Source organism: Triticum urartu, chromosome 2, assembly GCF_003073215.2.
Source record: "Triticum urartu cultivar G1812 chromosome 2, Tu2.1, whole genome shotgun sequence".
In the NCBI taxonomy this organism is placed as follows: domain Eukaryota; kingdom Viridiplantae; phylum Streptophyta; class Magnoliopsida; order Poales; family Poaceae; genus Triticum; species Triticum urartu.
The window spans coordinates 611,759,004-611,773,639 of NC_053023.1; the positions used below are offsets into that span (position 1 = coordinate 611,759,004).

Genomic DNA, 14,636 nt, shown 5'->3' on the forward strand with positions numbered 1-14,636 from the left:
ATAAATCTTGCCTCTCAAACTGGCTGCAAGGAGGTGGACATGCTCTCACTAACAAATTTAAAACCTTACACTCCTCAACCTGCCTCTTTACTAGTTGCAACTCAGCATTACTCTCTACCATCTCCAATCCTTTCTCCCCTAAATCTAGATTCTCAATGTGAAACAACAGATCATATTCACTAAATCCTTGGGTTTCCATCACTGCAATCATATTCATGTATGTCACATCTGAACTGCAGAGCTTCAGCTCAAACATTTCTGAAGCATCAAAGTGGAACCTAACATCCAAAATGTCATCATACAAACTGCAAAATGAAATAACAGACAAAATTGGTTAATATTTTTTTTTGCTTAACAGATAGGCTAACATATAAACAAAGCTTTGTTTAATTTAGCCTTGCAATATGAATAAACTAAATAATTACTACAAAATCAAACAATGTAAACAACTATCTCAATGCAACCATAATTACAGAGTGGGTACTTAACTCACAACAAACTGATGTTTTGTATTTTCATATAAGTAGTTAACAGAATTGTCCACTAATGATGCTCTGCTCTGGTCCAGTTAGGTAACACATAATGCTGCTCTGACAATTTGGACTAACAAATAACAATGTAATCCACTATACTTCTCTGCTCTAGTTAGGACTAGCTATTAGAGTGCTAAACATGCAGGCAGTAGAAACCTAACCCTAATCTCCAATTTCAGTGAGCAAGAATGGAACAGTTGACCACTTACAGAACACCACCGAAGCCATGAGTCCACTAATGGGCGGTGCTAGGGTTGGCCACCCAAATTCGCGCCAACTGCAGCCTCTGCTCCATCGACAACGCCGGCTCCGCAAAATCTTCGTCCTCGCTACTGTACTCCGAGCTGGAGTAGCCGCCACTGCCATCGAGGCCTAAGCGGGGAAGGTCGCCGCCGCTCACATCGCCCCGGCCATCGCCGCCTGCCGGAGTCGCCGAGGCCATCGTCGCCTAGGGAGGCACAACAGCCGGGGGGGAGAGGAGGGCGCGAGGGAGGAGCAGCCGCGGGGGAGGTGACAGTGCCTAAGCACTTCGATCCTAGGCTACGGCGGCGTGCTGTGGCGGGCGGCGGGGCGAGCGGGGAGGCAGCCGCCGGCGAGGGTGCGAGGGCAGAGCGGGGTCGGGGTCTGGCTCGGTCGCACCAACGAGACCTAAACGATGCGAGCCGGCCTCGTCCTAGTCAGCGCGCAGTCAGCACGCGGGCACGCGCGCACTGGCCAGCGTGGCGCCTGACGGGCGGGCCCAACCGGTCAACTTTTCTGTCAATACGTATAAAACGCACTTTTAGTCTTTTTTGCAACGGCTCGCCCCAATCTTGGTACTGACACGTAAAAATTACCAATCTTGGTACCAATCTGCTTCCAATGCCCCAATTGTGGTACTTCTATGTAATTTACTCCTGTTTACAATACACAGTCTGGCTTGGCACAATGGCCATATGCAACACGGCTTGCACCATTTAGAGACGGAAATAGTAACTGGCAAACGCCGGATATTTGAGGATCTCGGTGCAGGACCGGTGCCACGTCAAATTTTGAAACTAGTTTGCTACTTCCTCTGTTCCAAAATAGATCACCCGACTTTATACTAATTTTAGCATAAAGTTGGATCATCTTTTTTAAAACGGAGGGAGTATAAGATAAAATTCAGGGAGTGTCTTACTTTTCAAAACACCGAGTAAATTACACAATAGTACCACATTTGGGGCGATGGTGACGGATTGATACCACTTTTCGTAATTTTTACATGTCAATACCATGTTTGAGGCTGTCTGTTACAAAATAGTCTAAACCATGTCTAATAGTGTATCTGACTGTTGGGGCCCGCTTTGTCGGGTGCTGACGTGGTCTATTCTTTTGCAAAAACCCCCCTTACTTTATATGTAATCAGGTAAAATGATCCTGTGGGAGACTTTATTTTTCTTTCGGACTTGTTTGAAACTTACTTTATATGTAATCAGGTAAAATGATCCTGTGGGAGACTTTATTTTTCTTTAGGACTTGTTTGAAACTTACTTTATATGTAATCAGGTAAAATGATCCTGTGGGAGACTTTATTTTTCTTTAGGACTTGTTTGAAACTTTCCATCGAACTGGACAAATATAAAAATGAAACGTAAAATGGCGGCCAGCAGGATTCGAGCCTGCGACCCCGCAGAGAGAGCCGACGCACGCAAACCACCAGGCCACTTGTTCGCAGGTGCTGTATAAGATGCGAGCTTTCTTTTATAGCATCTTGAACACGCTGGGCTGGCTGTTGGGCCCATCGCGGATACGTTCCGTTAATTACTCATTTTTCTTTTTTTAATTATAATATTATTACATTTTTGTCCGATTTTTAACATTTCCGTTAATTTAAACATTTAATAAGAATTAAGTGGACTTTTTTAGAAGATACTATTACATGCACGGCCCAAATTTTATGTGTCTTCGCTAGGACCACAAGCATGCACAATTATTGTGTAACCTCATTATATTATTCAAATACGCAACTATTGCAAAAATTATATGCCCAACACACAGTTTTTTTACTTACTCATATATTTATTATATTTTTGTAATCACACTATTATTAAAAAGTTGATAACATGTATTAAAAAATGTTATCATAATAAATTTAGAAATAAAATAAAATAACTCATCATGTATTAAGAAAATGTTCAACATAAATTACAAAAATGTGCATCGTATATTAGAAAATTGTTCAACATAAATACAAAAATGTACACCATATATTAAGAAAAATGTGTGAACATATATGTTTGTTTGTGTTTCCCTATTTACAAAAAGTTCATCATATATTAAAAAGATGTGTATATTAAAATTTTCTTACTAAATGTTATACGATACTGAAAAAGGTTATATGATATTAAAAAACGTCATCACATCATATAATTAAAAAAATGTTCATTGCATCATATATTACAAAAGTGTATCATATTTTAATATACAATGATCTTATTGAAATATAAGATGAACATTTAAATATATGATGACATTTTTCCGTACTATAAAAATGTTCATCCAACACATACATTATATACACAATGTGTGTAACTTTTTCTATATATGATACGCACACTGCGTACGGCCCGAAGAATACCCATCTGAGAAAAGACAAAAGAGACACGCAAAAAAAAAACAGGAATAAAAACAAGTACAGGGAAAAAACGAAATGGTCCAAAGCATAAAAGCGTGCACGCCGATAGAGGAAATGTGCTCTGGTGCAATGGCAGTGGCGTTGCGCTGCGAACCCGCCATCGCTAGTTCGAATCCTGGCATCGCGCTGGGTGCGCGTGTAGTTTTTTTTTTAAAAAAATCCTGGCAGGGCCCTTTTTACCAAACCAGGAATGGATGCGTAATTAAATAAAAGGTAAGGGTCTTTTTTGGAAAAAAAAACATGCCACATCGGCACCTGACAGGCGGGCCCTAATGGTCAGATACACCGTCAATACGCGGTTTGAATCCTGGCAGGGCCCTTTTTACCAAACCAGGAATGGATGCGTAATTAAATAAAAGGTAAGGGTCTTTTTTGGAAAAAAAAACATGCCACATCGGCACCTGACAGGCGGGCCCTAATGGTCAGATACACCGTCAATACGCGGTTTGAATCCTGGCAGGGCCCTTTTTACCAAACCAGGAATGGATGCGTAATTAAATAAAAGGTAAGGGTCTTTTTTGGAAAAAAAAACATGCCACATCGGCACCTGACAGGCGGGCCCTAATGGTCAGATACACCGTCAATACGCGGTTTGAATCCTGGCATCGCGCTGGGCGCGCATGTAGTTTTTTTTTAAAAAAATCCTGGCAGGGCCCTTTTTACCAAACCAGGAATGGATGCGTAATTAAATAAAAGGTAAGGGTCTTTTTTGAAAAGAACATGCCACATCGGCACCTGACAGGCGGGCCCTAACGGTCGGATACAACGTCAATACGCGGTTTAGACTATTTTGTAACAGGCAGTCCCAAACATAGTACTGACATGTAAAAATTACAAAAAATGGTATCAATCCGCCACCACCGCCCCAAATGTGATACTATCGTGTAATTTACTCCAAAACACCCCTGTGCACCACACTAGCTGCGGTGTGAGCTTGCGCATGGCAATTTTCTAGAAAAAACAAACATGCAGTTTATAAATTTTTGAAATATGTCACATGGCAATTTAAACTTTTTTTTCACAAGTCAAGTTGTTTCTGAAGATGGCATTTTTATTATTAGGAGATGATTTTTTTTGTTATTAAGAGATGGCCTTTTTTTAATCATGACATTTCTTCTTCTTTGTTGACATGGCAACTCAAATTATAGGACCACAGCAAGCTTAAATACATTTTTTGCCCTTTTCTTCTATGTTTTCTCGGTGTACCATGTCAGATTTATTACGTTTTGTTTTAATCCTCAAAATCTGTCATGCATGACTTATATATGATGACATTTTATGTGTGTGTTCTAGTTGTCTGTGTAGAAGTGCATGCTCTAGCCAATGCAACCAAAAGACCGATCTGATGGAAGAGACTAGGCAGCACATTATACGTCAACACCCCTCCTCACGTGTGGCTTTCTTGGGCCTAAACGTGGACCAAAAGTGGGCTGCAATTTAATTGCGCCAGCCGGATTTTAAACTCAAGATCTCTTGGCTCTGTTACCATGTAGAAGTGCATGCTCTAGGCAATGCAACCAAAAGACCGATCTGATGGAAGAGACTAGAAAGCACATTATATGTCAACAGTCTGCTATATATGAAATCTAGAGATGTGGTAGTTAGGTGTAAGGAAGCCGCAACGCCTAGTAAAAAAGTCGGCTGGTTGGTGTCGCCCTAGAGGGGGTTCTCCTGGTGATCGTTTTCGTTTGCTGGTTCGATCCCTTGCTGGCGAACCAACTCGTTGGATCGATCCCTTGCTGGTGAACCAACTCGTTCGATGCAAACCCATCCTTGGCGACCGATCGCCAGCTATTGCGGTCCATTAATAATGGAAGCTAATATGCCTACATGCACAAACACAAAGGTGGTAAATTTTAGTACAGAGTTAGATCAAGGTTTATGGACAAGCACAACTCGATCGATTGATAACCTTCTCTGAAATCGATATGTACAACTTAATCATCTTGCGGTTTTTTTTTTGAGCATATCAAACTTTTATCCTCAAATAATAGCCATGTTGTTTACAGTCTGGGGAAGAATAAAGTCAGGGGCCTCCCCCTCCCAATAATCTGAAGCATTTAAACTAAAGCAATGCTTAGCTAAACTATCCGCCACTAGATTCGCTTCCCTGTGACAGTGGACAAAAGTAATATCAGAAAACTCCAAGGCTAAGATAGTGGCTTCCGTAATGATCGGAGTATCAGGACCCGTATATGCTTCCGGATGCGCAAATACCTCCAAAGCGTTCATGCTATCAGATTCCATGATAATCTTGGTACATCCGATATTAGACGCTAGGATTATTCCACTTCGAATGGCCTTGATTTCTGCAGCTACTACGAATGATACGTGTGGTAATATCCAAGTTGCCGCTGCAATAAAGTTGCCGTGCTCATCGCTGGCTACAGCTCCGCAAGCTCCTGACATATTTTCAGCATGAAATGATGCGTCCACGTTAATCTTAACAGTCCCCTGGTTTGGTTTTTTCCACATATGATCATCCTTCCGGCAAGGGTGTTTCGGCGTACAGCTGCGAATAAAATTTGTAGCCAACATTCGAATAGTCATTGCTGTCCGTTGATAACGAATTGCCAATCCAACGCGAACCTTTCAACCTAAAAAGACATGACCCCTCCAAATCCTACATGAACTCCACACGCGAACGTGATCGATCCGGGCTGTCTGGGTTATATATATAATATACCATAATGTACTCGAGGACAAGAAACGAAAGCATCTCTAATTAACTCTCACTCTAGCCGCGCGCGTGGATACATCGAACCACCATGGACGCAAAGCTCCTACGTCACGACCGGAGCGACGAACAACAATCGATGGAGAGCCGGAACAAGCAGCCAACGGGTACGGTGACTGCCATGGATATGCTAGTCATGCTCTTCGTTCTGTGTATAGTCGGCCTACTTTTTGGGGTTCTTGCTCTGGGTCTCGTCGGCTTGGAGGCATCCCGGCGACCGGAGTTCTCCGTGGTCATGGACGGATTCTCCGACCTCGAGGACCACGTCGCGCGGATGTTCAATCTCACCATGGTTATCAACAACTTCAGGGGCAAGTCCGAGGTCTGCGTGGGCGGCGAGGCAGTGGTCTTGTACGGAGGAGTACCATGTTGTTGCCGCCGGTCTCCCTCCTTGCTCGCCGGAGCTCTACCTCTCTGTCTCACTAAGCTCTCACCCCCCACTCTCGAGGAAGAAGAAGACTAGAGGAGGAAGATGGACACAGGGACACAGGAAAATTTTCTTGGCGCACGTACGCCACCGTCGCTCAAACGGCGTCCTTTTTCCTTGAGCACAAACTCAATACACCCGGCCAGCGATACACAGAGGATCGGCGAGAGTTTATACTCACGCACGCACGCACGCACGCCGTGCCCACGGCGCTCCCACTCGCCCACGCCCCGCATCCCTCGCTATACCTGGCCCGCGCTCCCGTCACGCCCGCACGTGGACGACACGGCCACCAACAGCCTTGGACGCGGTCACACCTCCGGCTCCATCGCTAGCTAGAAACGACCCACGCGCACGCACGCGCAGTCACACACGCACACATAACCCATACATAGGTCGGACCATGCGCAGACTATGTCCAGACACACACTATGGGCATGGCTTGCTGCTAACATACCACTCGCCGGCTGCGGCGTGCAGGATCTGTGCGTGCCGCCTAAGTGTTCCACGAAGTTGGCCATTGTCGCCGCGAGCGGAGGGGTGGGTCTACCGAGGGAGCTGGCCGAGTGCATGGCCGAGGAGAAGCACGGTGGCGGCGCGGTGCAGGTAGAGGTTCGCGTCGTCTCGCCGAAGCACCGCTCATTCATGTCGTGCATGGCGCCGCTGGCTCGTGGTGCAGCGTCGCCGTCCCCATGCCAGGGCGTGTTTCTCTCCGATGAATCCAACGGCGTTAGGCGTACGGATGACCCGCCCAGCTTTCTGTTCTAACTTCTGAGAAAGCTTGTATGCCTTTGCCAGTTTGTCTGCATTTTCCTCTAATTTTCCCGTTGGTACATAATTCATGCATGTTAATGGAGCTCTTGGTTTGCAAAATATGCTATCGCCTATATGTACTTGGATCTAGCGATGAGCACGCTCCATCCTTTTGCATCGCCGTTCAGAACCTTCCTCGCAGTCAGGGTGTTACCATCCCGCCTTTTCCCTCCTTCGTCCTCCCCTTCTGCAGCCCAAGCCACGGCCTCTCCTGTGCGCCTCTGTTTTCCTCCCCGTCAAGACCAGGCAGAGGAGGAGCAGTGCGAGCCACGGAGATGACGAGGTGGTCGAGCTGCCTGTGGCGCCGTCGCCGTACCTCACGGCCCAGCTGGAGGTGTGTCGGCCGCAGAGACGGCAGAGGTCTCATCCGCTCGCTCTCTCGCCGCCATAGGAGGAGTGCGCGCAGGGGGAGTGGCGGGTCAAGATCCGGAGACGGCGGGGCGGCGACCATTCCCGTGAGGCCCGGCGGCGAGCAGAGCTCCTATTGCTGAGTGCCGAGGGGTCGAAGGGCGCTCCGGATCCGGATCCGGGCGAGGTGGCGGCCATGGCCGAGCTCGAGCTGCTTGGCGTCCCCGAGGGCGCCTCCTTCGACGAGATCCTGCGTGCCCCGTCGTCGCCTCCTGCAAGGATGACCCAGACGCCGTCGCCCAGGTCCCTCCTCCCTCCTCCCAAACTTCTCCTCCACTCCATGTTGTCCCCTTTCCACGTTTACTTATTGTTCAACTGAATCATTCGTTAAGAGGATCCTTTGATTGTCCCCAGAAGTTGCTAATTTAGGAGAAGAAGTCGCCTCCATCAAATTGGAAATGCATGAATGGCGACGTATGTATGATGCATCTTACGGTCTCATGCCCAGACCCTAAATTAATCTACTTCCTTACATAGCGAAGAAAAGCGAAGACCTGATGATCAGTAATTTGGGCAATTTGGTGCACAGTTGTTCGCATGTGATGAATCGAGTCTGTTAAAATAGTCTACTTTTGGCAGTAAGTGCGTTAGCTTATAGTGGTAGCATGATTTGAGGAGGAGGAGCGAGATTGAAAGATGGCAGCCAGTCCAACCACGTCGTCTCTTCATCCCTTTCTCCTTTTCGATCTTGGATTTGATCTGGACGCCGCCGTCGCCATGGTTGCCTCGCCGTCGTGGCTCAGGTGCCCATCCCTTTGCTTTCTGCGGTTCCCTTCCTAGCATGTGCATGTTCCTGATCTGTTTGTCTTTGCGCAATTGGACCAGGAGACGATGCGCTGTCTCGCGGCTGGACCGGAAAGGGAAGTAACCCATCTTCTCCTCTCCTTGGCAGCGACGCAGGCCAGCGACGAGGAGGCTTGCAATGGTGTGTGCCTAACAGGTGTGTGCTTTTTCTTAGTTGTCTGAATCTTGCTAAGGTTGGGATCTTTCTCTAGGATTGTAGTGAGCTTCCAGGAAGAGGTGAATGCAGCAGGACATGTGCCTTTTGGATTGGTCTGGTGCATTTGGATTGGTCCACTTGGCTCGTGTCTGTTTAGTCTTGTGTTTTTACTTGGCACCTTCATGTTTGCTTGCTGGGAAATGATGTTCTTTGTCGAGTAACATGTGAAAAAACAAAGGGTTCAGCTTGTTTGTGTTGGATTGATGCTTCTGAAAGAGAATAGGAAGAATGGCATGTTCATTGGCCTCTGTTGTTTGGTTTGGTCTGCCTAGGTTATTATGATTTGGTCTCCCTAGCCGTTGATCAATGCACTAAGCTAACGTTTATTATACTATCTATACAATTTCTGATGCACTTTCTTAGGCGACCTGACAATTCATATTTCCTCTAATATTCGTTTTGTTTATGTGTTCACAGAACATAGAAGACAAAACAGAGAAGAGAGACTACATGTTCTTGCAAGATGCAGTCGTGCTGCTGACAGGAACAATTTTATCTCAAGGTGCAAGGAGCAACACATCCCTGTAGAATACCATTACATTTTTTTCCTTTCATAATTTTCCATATATGAAGATACTATATTTCTTTTACCATTACATTTTTTCCTTCCATCATTTTTCACATATGGTTCCCCTTCTGCATGTTTGCCGTGGCTCGGTTATGAGGAGTCCTCCGTCTCACAGTCTGATGATAACCGATACACGTGAATTGCAAATTTAGTATTTTGTCAAACTCTAGCATCATCCCCACTCCTTCAGCGGCAGTGGCCGTCTCACCTCGCTCCTCATAGAAACCTCCCCGAATTATGCCATGTCGCCAAACCACTCGCCGTGGGATGCTTAACGTCGTGTTGGATTATGCCACACATGATTTAGGGCAACGACCCTGCCGCATAGGCCCAATAAGCAGACATTAATTAGCTTCATGCCTTCACCTTAATGTAGTCGAATAGTTAATTGCTGATTTTGTGGGGATCTTTTGTTGCCAGTTTCTTCATCCGACGAAGGATTTATAGTGGATGCACATCAATCTGGGAGGAATTATCAGGCACACGACCAGCGAGCGGTGACAGAAGCAACTTCTCCATTAGACTACATGGCAGGTAAGATTAAGACCTTTAGAGGTGAAAAGAAGTCTATGTGACATTGTTTTCTTCCATTTCTGTGAAGCGCCTTACCTAGAACCACGATCGTTTTGCGGTGAGAAACCATTTATTTCTCCTTTATCTTCTTGATGATTGTTTCTAATACATTTAATTTAAGAGAAAACATGGACATAAAGCTACATGGGAACACTTGATCCTAAACAGATTTTGTTTTAACGGAATGTATATGTTCTCAAACGGAGGGAATGAAAATCTCAATTAGATGAAATCTGGAGATCAAAAGAATGACCGGATGTGGTCTCCATTCCGTTTGGTGAGAAGTGAGACTTTGTTCCTTCCAGTTTGGAAAAAAAAACTACTGGTCAATCCTTATTTATCGGTGTTGCTGTCAATGGCAATATCCTGGCCTGGCGAGGAAATATGTATTATTTTGCGAACATTTCTGGTGTTGATCATCTGTTGTTCCGCGTAACCCAGTGGTGTTTTTCTGGTCTGTCGACGACATCGGTGTTGTTCTATTCGGATATGTTGGTGCGGTGTGTGTACGTGATGGGCATGCCGTTTCTATCGTTTGCTGCTGTTGTATAGCCATAAGTAGGAGAGCTGAGTTTAGCTGTGTTTCGTGCAATGGAGCTGTCTACTCCTGCCAATGGCAACCTTATGGGCCGGCAAGGTAAACTTTTGTCAGTATGCAAGCAGTTCTGGTGTTAATGATCTGCTATTCTTTGTAACGCCAATGGTGGGTTTTTGGTCTGTCAACGGCATTGATGTTGTTTCTATTCAGGTGTGTTGGTGCAGTGGGCATGTCGTTCGTGTCATTTTGCAAACATTTCTGGTACTATCGAATCTGCTATTCAGCCAATAGCATTACTGTAGCTTGGCAAGCGAAAAAAAATGTTGTTTTGCAAAATTTCTGCTATTATTGATCTGCTATTCTACATGACCCTAATGTCTGTTTTTCTGCTCTGTCCATGGCATTGATGTTTCTATTCGGATGTGTCGGTGTCTACGCCATGGGCACACGTTTTAAGTTGTTTGCCCTGCCCTATATCCATATGTAGAAGAGTCAAGTTTAGTAATGAAATTATCAGTTTTCCTGCCAATGGTTTATGGCCTGGGAAGGAAAACTTTATCGTTTTGTCAATTTATTTTTTGACTTGCTTCTGATGCTCTTAGCATATTTCCTTGGCATTGCTTATGTGTATCAAATATCATCATGCACAAAGTTAAATAGTTTTATAAATTTATAATTTCCTGATCGGCGCTTTTTCTGCATATTTCAGTGTTGGTTCTCAGAAAGTGAAGCTCGCCTGCATGCACTTCCGCCAGTTCTATGAGGCAAAATGCAAAGAAGGGTCAGTACTCAGTACCTTATTATATATGCCGCACAGTAATTATTCTCCACTCTCTGTTGTTCACAATTTTTTTATGTAAACCTGCCAGCTTATTTTGTATTGTATGGCACTATATTTAGCTCATACCAATAAGTATTATAAAGAACGAACCTGCTGTTCACTTCATCTGCAATCACGTGATTGGTAGAACTTGGTTCATTATCTTAATACGCCTCCTATAACTTGTGGTTTCTAGACTTCTGCTTATACCATGACCGAGTTCTGCAAAACAGAGAAAATAATGTTTGTTCCTCTCTTATTCAAGTTAATACGATGTACTGGAGATTACTGTAAGACGAAAGAACAAATGATGATATTGTTAAACATTTTGAAAGAAGGACCTATTTGTTTAAGAGAAAACCATCGGCAATCCAGCGGTGCTGGCTGCTGGTTTTTGAACCCCTGGTTCTATCCAACATCAATGACAAATGAGCCTTTCTAACATATTTCTGCATTCACATACGTCAACTTATTATGGAATATGGTTTTCTGACCTGCGCATCAAAGCTTATGAGGGCAACTTAAGAATTGTAATACTTGCAGATGCGTTCAGACCTTGATGATTGGCTTCATACCATCGCATTGCTGTCTTATCTTACAGTTTTGTACAATATATAACTGCACCTGCCAGAAAGCATGTTCTTAAAAAGCATGTTCTAGATTCTTCTCTTTGGATTTGAGTTAAGTTTTATCTCCTGACCCTTTTTCGTTCTGATTGTTTCATGGTATCAAAGAAAACCAATGAATTTTTGGATGGGAAGGAGTGCTTCCACAGAAACTTTTTGACCTTCCGTCTAAGTGTACTGATTTTATACATAAAGTTAAATCTGGCACGACACTATTCTTGTATGATGTTGAGCACCGTAAGCTTCATGGGCAACTTCAAATGGAGCCATGAATATCATTCCTGATGCATATGCCTCGTCAGGGTTTCGGTATCTTGTCTGTTATGAATATGTTTTAGACATACCAAGCATAGTTATCTATTCCGTTTATTCCAGGGTCTCTATGAAATTTGTCAGTCACATGTCGTTGATAACCCAACTGGAGCATCTATCCTCCACTTATTCCATATTTCACGCTAATTTGTACCTTTCAGATGGTAAAAGGAAACTGTCAGCAATTTTCTGTAATGCTTTGAAAGTTGCCCTTCCTGGCATATTATCGGAGACAAACTAATACTTTTCCTGTTGTGTTCGCTAAATAGAGAAACGCTTTAAGAGGATTTGGTTTTGCAAGCCTTTGATGGAAAGTGAATTTGAAGATGCAGTACAGGATAATTAATGCTTCGCAAGAAACAAGTTTAGTTACGGTTTGACACATCAACAGGTCTGTTTCACAGTCTTCTGGTGTTATGTTAATTTACGTTAGCTACTGATCCCAGGGTGTTCCTTTGATACAGGTTGTAATTTGTAAAGCAGCATGCTTTATTATTTTAGTTAGCATTAAGCTAATCACAAATCACAAAAAATACACACGCGCACCCTTAAAGAATCGTATCTATATATGTTCCGCTCTTTACTTAATCTTGATGTTGCATATTGAACCTTATGTATATTTTCCTTGCATCTAAATTGTTGCTTTCTACTCAATATTGTGTGTATATGTCCATCTGTGCATAATATGTGGCCCAAATGATGTGATATGTTCTTTTAGCCATGAACCAATTTATGTAGCGAGGCTGACGATTTGACTGTAACATTTTTTCTCCTCTGGTTGAATACTGCGTCTTTTTTGAAATTGTCCTAAATGTTTTATAGCTCCTAAGTAATGTATTGTCGAAGCCGGTGGGAAAATATGATGTGTCTTAAGATAATTATAAATAACTGAATATATCAAAATGATAATGACATTGGATTAACTTTAGAAGAATATGCCAGAAGGTTTAACCTTCAATATTGTAGGTTTTCCTGATTGTCTGTCACCTTATTAGGAGACGACGACCGCTACCATGAATAGGTTTAAATGCCGCATTGCTTCCATTGGACAAATCATGATAGAAAACAAATGTGTCTAAACTTATAACATAAACTACTGCTGCTTTGTTGTTTTTATCGAGGATGTTTTCTTTAAGCATATGCTAATCACACACTATCTCCTATTTCACTTAGATTATTCATAGGGCTCCAGGGATAACCACATTATTTTCACTTACATGTTCCTGATTCCTTCGCCGTCTCGCAGCTGGATCGGTGGGTGGCGACACGTTCGCTGTTTGGTCGAGCCGTCCACGTCGCTGTTGCTGCCGTCCAGGATGAGCTGCTCAGCCTGCTACTCCACGAGACTCCTTAGCAACAGCTGAAGAGAGGTTTCATGGGAACAAGCACCCATCGTTGTTGTCGCCGTTAGCACCGTCCCTTAACTGCGACCCTTTGGACCCTTTGCTGATCCAGCTCCCAGATGGTCAGTGCCTGGTATAATTCCCCTTCTCTTCACCTTCTCCAACCCCTGTAGTTTCAAGTCCTGTTCTGATCCTATTTGTAATGATATTACTTGGCATAGGGGAAGGGAAGTGGTTTCTCTCTGTCGAGGAGGACAAACAGAGATAGAGGAGGCAGATGTGATATGCTTGGCATTATGCTGTGAGGATAGAGGGCCATGGATCTGGATGTGGAGGTCAGTGGCAGTATCGATGCCTTTTTCCTCTTCTACTCGATTCCTTGACCTGTTTCCTTTCACTGTTAGATTGTGAAAGTCCATGTGACGTTCGTGTCAAGATGAGCGGCCGTTCCTGCTGACATTGTGTCAACTAGATGGTTGTATTCTTAAAACTTATCAATCAATTGGAGTCGGTTTCTATAATTGTTTTCCCTTCAGAAGTTTTTAACCTGCTTAATGCTTATTGTTCAGAATTTTAGGTGCTCTTTTGTCAGAGACCGCTTGATGGTTTGGTTGGAACTCTATGATTTAGCCTATTATTGGTGGCAACTAATTAGGCATCGATACTGTGAATCAGTAAACACTTGCAACAGGACTATTTTTTTAACTTCCGGACATTTTTATTTATGTGAAAAATACTTTGTTCTATCCTTTTTTATGTGTACTAATGTGTCTTTTTCTCTATCCTTTTTCCTGTATACTAATGTGTCTTTATTTAGTGCAATGCCGAGGTTTCCTCCATGCTTCCATACAATGTCGGAGTACATCAGATGTTGCAGTCTGTTCATCCTGGATAGTGCTGAGGATGAATACAAACTTATATGTAATTGGTTGGTGCTTGCTTTACATAAGACGGCCACTGTTCCACTTCTGTTTTTTTTTACTTGGTCCTGTACATGTCTACCGTGTTGTAGTTAAAGTTTCTGATGTACACTTGTTCCAGCCACAAACATGGAAGCAAGTTGTTCCTATAAACCCATGATACCCACAAACATTTTTAGATCAATATTTACAAGTGTCATGTCGATCATTACTCACAAACCCAGCCACAGCCATATGCTAAACATGAATTTCTACTAACTTAGCATTACCTGCTTGACCAAACGTTTGGACCGGCACCCTCGCGTCAAGGCGCGATATAAATCTAGTTGGATATTACTAGAGTTTTGAACGTTCGTATGCAA

At 43.7% G+C, this 14,636-nt stretch overlaps 1 long non-coding RNA gene across 11 annotated transcripts; it reads left to right on the forward strand.

Moving 5' to 3' along the window:
• The first annotated feature begins 6,784 nt into the window (after positions 1-6,784).
• On the forward strand, positions 6,785-14,466 carry LOC125539173. 11 transcript variants are annotated; one of them, XR_007296718.1, is made up of 10 exons: positions 6,785-7,817; positions 7,929-8,317; positions 8,400-8,514; positions 8,992-9,076; positions 9,563-9,676; positions 10,963-12,402; positions 13,258-13,487; positions 13,576-13,689; positions 13,759-13,829; positions 13,924-14,466. It is a non-coding gene; the product is annotated as an uncharacterized LOC125539173 (long non-coding RNA). The 11 variants fall into 11 exon arrangements; XR_007296716.1 differs by having other exon boundaries at positions 6,790-7,817; positions 10,963-11,034; positions 12,075-12,175; positions 12,281-12,402; positions 13,576-14,466; XR_007296717.1 differs by having other exon boundaries at positions 13,576-13,829.
• Positions 14,467-14,636: the final 170 nt, after the last annotated feature.